Genomic DNA, 6,000 nt, shown 5'->3' on the forward strand with positions numbered 1-6,000 from the left:
CTCAAAAGATTGTAAATTATTACAAAACTGTTGTAGTTACCGTGTTATTAACTATGTTACATAGGAGTTGCAGCTTCTGTTTAGCAGAAAATGGTTTACAGGAACATGCAGTAGCACCTGAGGCTCTAAATATGTTTTTTCAAAATATATTTCATACAGTGATATGGAGCATTTTAAAATTTAACTTTAAGTTGAAATATGATAATCAATTCTTTTATTCCCTGATGAGAATTAGGACTGTGCACTGGTGGCTTTCAATGGTGATAGAGATTGCTTGAAATGGCTTTCTTTTATATAATACCTTTTACATAATTTGCTTCTTTTTTCAGTGGATGGGCTGGAAGGACAATAAACGATGTGTTATTTATTTCATAAATTCTGAAGCTTTTAAAGAAATTTGGGGTGTGTGACAGTTGGCTAGCATATACTTATAGTAAGAAATGGACTGATTCTTAGGGTGATTTATTGCTCTTTTTAAAAGTTGTTCACTAGCTATGGCTTGAGTAATGTAACTTTTCAAATACATGTATGTGTGTATACAGATTGCACACATTTTGCAAAATTCATAAACGTTGAATTATAGACATGTTTGTAAAATTAGGAGGCACACGGGACATGTATCACGTGTCACTTGGCCACAACTCAAAGAAATTAGTGCCAACTCTGGGGTCTTTTGCTGATGCTACAATAACGCACACTTCAGTTCACCTAAAAAAATTACTCCCTTTATTGACCACAATCATATCATTATATTTGTTGTGGATTTTCAAGTGTAAGTGTGAAGCTTTATGGAATTATTTTTCATGCATTTTCTAATTGCAATTTTTCAATCTATATAATATCCAAGGGCACATAACAGCAACATAGACCAATTTATATCTCTGCGGGGCTTTTTCATAGAAAGAAAATTAAACTTTTCTGACCATTTTTTCTTGAAATGGCTTTCTTATACTGTCTCAAAATCAGATTTTTCTTAAAGTCTAAACTCAAATATAAAACCCCTTGCCAAGTTATAAACTTAGCTTTTTATTTTTCTTTCAGAGAACTTTGTTCCCTATAAGAACAAGTTCTACTATCGAGGCTCTAAGTCCCAAAATAGTTTTAAAGTGGGAAAAGTTGTTTTTTAAGAAACCTAAATAGTCATTTTGTGTTTTAACTGGATTTACTAATGCCTCTCCTCTCCTTCCCTCTGCTATCCACACGTACACTTCAGCAAGCCCACCAGCCGACTAACCGACACATTATTTCCTCCCTAGATCAAGTGCTTTGCAGGTACTTCCTGGGTTGTCCATAGCCGAGGCGATGCAAATGTGATGCAAATGAGTCCCTGAGAAACATGTCAATACAAGAAATACAATCAACGTTTTGAGCCAGCCGGCTCCTTTCTCTCCAAATGCTGCACTATTACATATTTGCAGGATAGGGTTAGGCGATGGGTGAACTTACACATAGCTCCATGCTTTGCAGGGAAACAGCTGCTCCAAAGCCAGAACAGCAAAACATGCCTCTTCTGAACCTGGAAGAGAAACCTTGACCCTGCCTCCTTCCTTATTTCGGTGGTGTGGCTAACCAAAGGTGAGCTCCTTAAGCGATTTGGGGAAGTAGGTTCTTCTGTAGGTTTGGGGACTTCTCTTTTATATGTCGTCCAGCTCCAGGCTGTGATGTTTCCTGGTGTCTTCCAACACCTGAAAAGACAAAACCTCTGCTTTCTGTTCTGTATTAGCTTTTTGTCACACTAGGAATTTCCTCTCAAGCTTAGTTGCCCATGGATTTTTTTCTTTCCTCGGCTTCCATCCATGGCATTCCTTAACTTAGTTTACTGCTTTAAATTTCTGCACTGAACACTGTCCATTTCCTGTGAATGTCCCTTCCTCTCTATTCATTGATTCTATCAATGCATCTGATACCCGCTGTCCTTTAAAAGATGAAGAAATAAGATGTAGGTAGAAATTGAGGGGTTGTTTTAAACCTTAAACAAGAAAATCATTGACGCTACATCTAGCCGGTAGGAATCTATACACTCAACTATTCAAAAAAGTGTATATTATTTTATAATCATAACTTTAAACGTTTATTATGACACTGATACCCCTTACCATTGGAATGACAGGAAATTCAACCTCAGGCATCTTCAGTACTCCCTACCTGCCCCACTCTGTCCCAGCTGTATTAGAGGACAGAAATCAAATGAGAGCCAAAGGCAGTAACAGGTGGTACCTTTTAAAGAATTTGCTTCTCCCCTATTTAGAACCATCTGATTGTTGATTCTGTTTTGACAGATCTCTCCTGTACTCTCAACAGAAGCCACAGAACTTAGTTGTATGTGAATTTTACCAATTGTAAATGCTTATTTAAATGATGCAGTTTAAATAAAATACAGTGTTGAGCCAATTCAGTGCAATAGCCCCCATGTTATAGCTTCAGACTTGGAGTTGATAGATTTATCAGGGTGCTTCTACTTTCTGCCCTACCTTCTGGCAAGGGGTCAACCTGGCTACCTATTTCTGAACTTTTCAGGACCAAGTGTTTCAGTGGAGATGTTCATTTAGATAACCTCTACTCTAACATTTGGTGATTATAACTTATTACCTAACACTTTGTGCCTCTGGGTTTTCTGGTACTAAAGGATTCACATAGCCACAATAACGAATTCATTACATCAAATAATACGCATTGCATAAGTTCTTAATTTAAAAAGCATAAATGAAGCAGAGTAAAACCATGCTTTATAGTGATGACATTAGTTTTATCATCAAAGTTACAAAACTGGGCCTGCTATTTCTAGAGGCTTCCAGTAGCTCAGCATTAGTCATGAATTTCAGTGGCTTCTGGGGCCCGACTGATCTACGCCATGTACCAAAATTCTGAAGGAGCTAACTTATCGGTTTATTTTTAGTAGTAGGAGGAGGTACAAGGTATAAGTGAGTCCCCAGTTTATACAGATGACTTGGAATAAGAAATTAACCTATCCAGTGTGTTTAGGGACAAAACTACCAAATTAAAGTAGGCAAGGGAGTCGGAAGAGGGAGATGCTGGCAGAGTTCACCTATACAGCTAAGACATGCTTTAGTGTTCACAGGGAATTGTTTTCTAGGTACAAATATAAAATAAGACAACAAAGTGCCAACACAGGGCCTCTGAGACAGTAGGTGCCCGACAAAGGTTTAGCAAAAGGAAAGAAAAGCCTTCTCGTAGCAGGTGGAACTGGAGACTGTGTTTTGCATCTTCGTCTACTCCTTGCCGAGATTCTATAACTTCAACACTATGGGGGATATGTTAGTAAAGGGAGACGCACTAGAAGCTGAGGTGCCAATGCATATCGTGCTTCAAAGTCCTGGCAAGAGCTTACAGTGAGGTTTGAATCTGGACATGGAGATGGGAGGAATGGAGACCAAGTCACAAGAGGTGATGTAGAGTAAAGTGGATAGGATTTGGTACCCAAGATCTAGAGAGTGATTCGGGGAGAGCAAACTAGACACAGATGTCTAAATTTTAAAGACTGGGTGGTTAGGAGCATAAAGTTGCCCTTAATCAAAAGTTGTTTGTTTGTTTGTTTTTTAAAAAAGGAGTTAATTTCAGAGGATTTATTATCTGTTGTATTATGGACGAATCACATTATAAAGCTCAACACCTTCAAGTCTCCACTGGCTCCCTGTTGACAGTGGACAGATTGTAACCTCTTCTGCTTGGTCTAAAAAGTCCTTTAACATATGACCTCCCACTGCCTCTCGGGTCCCTTTATAACACCCTAAATGCTTGATGTTCTACATCTACTCAAATACACTAACTTCTTTTTTCTGTTTCCAAAGCATGCTGGGCAAGAGCCTCAGGTATGCGGTCTCTGTCTGCCACGCCCACCTTCTTCTTCTCCACCCGGCAAACTTACAGTTGTCCTGCACCCAGTATTGAAGATGCCACGTTGGTTAAACCGTCCCAGCTCTTCCAGGCAGAGCTGATCACTGTTTGTTTCTTTTTCTCTTTTATAATAACTTACGTATAACCAGTATTGTGTTCATCTCTAGTCTATGGGCTTCTTCAGGGACCATATAATGGTTATCTTTTTATTGCATATACTGTATGTGGTAGCAGTTTGAATATTTTTTACTACAATGGATTGAATGAATATTTGAGAAGAATGGTATTCTATGGTGTTAGATTGAAAGTTAAGCCCTGGCTGGGTAGCTCAGTTGGTTAGTGTCATCTCCATAGGCCAAAGTTGGGGGTGTAATCTCTGGACAGGGCACAGACAAGAAGCAGCCAATGAATGCATCAGTAAATGGAACAAATTGATTCTCTCTCTCTCAAATCAATTTTTTAAACAAGTTAAGAGTAGTTTAGCGAGATACACCAGATATGGAGATTTGTGTGGTTATCTGGAAGAAAACTGTTCCAACAGACCAGTGAGAAGAAGTCTGGACTTTGGTTGCTAAGAAAGGGGATGCCAGGGGAGGAAGAGAGAGCAGAAAGAACAGACTGCCTTTTAAAGAAGCATGGCTATGAAGTCAAAGAGAGAGTAGATGGCTTTTTAAGTCGAAAACAACAATAAGAAAAGTTTGTTTAAATGTCTGGTGATGATTTGGGCCTGCATTTACACAGGAAGAGAAAGGGATTAACTATTTTGTTTTTAAGTGAGGGGAAATTAAAGGAACATGGAAAAACAGTATGTTCAGAAGATGGAAAGAAGCGGGCTCAGAGACACAGGTGTTATGGTTTAGAATGAAAAATGGAGAGATCTCTTCTCTTCTAAAACAAGAGAGGGAAAGAAAAAGATCATTTAGGATGAGACCACTGGATGTTTTGATGTTGTAGGAGAGACCGTGGGGTTCTCACATTAAACACCCTAAACCAGGGGTTCTCAACCTTCCTAATGCCATGACCATTTAATACAGTTCTTGTTGTGGTGATCGCCAACCATAAAATTATTTTCATTGCTACTTCATAACTGTAATTTTACTACTGTTATATCTTAGGCGACTCCTGTGAAAGGGTCATTCGACCACCAAAGGGGTCGCGACCCACAGGTCGAGAACTGCTGCCCTAAACCCTCTCAGGGAAAGGAGTGGCCAGGTCACCTGCTGAGAGGGAGAAAGTCCAGGTCACCTGCTGAGAGGGAGAAAGTCCAGGTCACCTGCTGAGAGGGAGAAAGTCGCAGCAAGTTTTAGGTAGATAACAAGCAATAGTGAAGTCAATAGAAAACAAACCAGTAACTTCACAAAAATATTACTGAGTAACACTGAAAACCCAGCTGAGGCCAAGGAGTATACACGAATAGACGCTGCGATACACATCACTATGTGACATCCTTGAGCAACATGTAGCCAGGGAACAGGAGAGGAGCAGAGAGACTGCAATGTATCCAGCATCGGGGAATAAGGTAGAGGGGCTAATAAAAGGCAAGTTTATGTAATCATGGGGTCTCTAAGTGGATAATGAGGCCAAGGAGGAACATGGTTCCTCATACCTGGGGACTGTACAAAGGGGTTAGAAATAGAGTCACGACAGGGACGAAGCAACACATTCCATAGGAGCCTGGGAGCTCATGATGTGAGACCAATATTATAGACGGAGCGGCAGGTTCCAGAATTGAACTGGAAGAGCCAGTTCCGAATGACCACTAGGCTGTCCCTACTAGTGTTGGACAGTTGGGCGGGTTGGAAGGAAGCCAGGAGAAGCGATGGAACTCAGCCAGGTGTTGACTAGCACGAGGCTGCCGGAGGTCAGTAAACCGGAGCTGCCAGGGGACCCTCGGCCACCTAAGGGTTTTGAAGGAGGCCTTGGCGCATCAGAGTGGAGCCTGGGAGCGTGGGGAGGCCAGTGACGTCTCGTCTGGTTCGCTTTGGGAGAGCAGGACGAGAGGAGCTGTCCGTTTGAGACGGCCGAAGGGAGGTGCTGTTGTGAAGGGACCAGAAAAGGGAAAAGAGGGAGTGTCCCAGGCGAAGTGTATGTATGTGGACGAATCTGATCCCAACAGACAGATGTTAAATATGTACCAAGGTAAAT

Source organism: Molossus molossus, unplaced genomic scaffold (assembly GCF_014108415.1).
Source record: "Molossus molossus isolate mMolMol1 unplaced genomic scaffold, mMolMol1.p scaffold_m16_p_5, whole genome shotgun sequence".
NCBI lineage: Eukaryota > Metazoa > Chordata > Mammalia > Chiroptera > Molossidae > Molossus > Molossus molossus.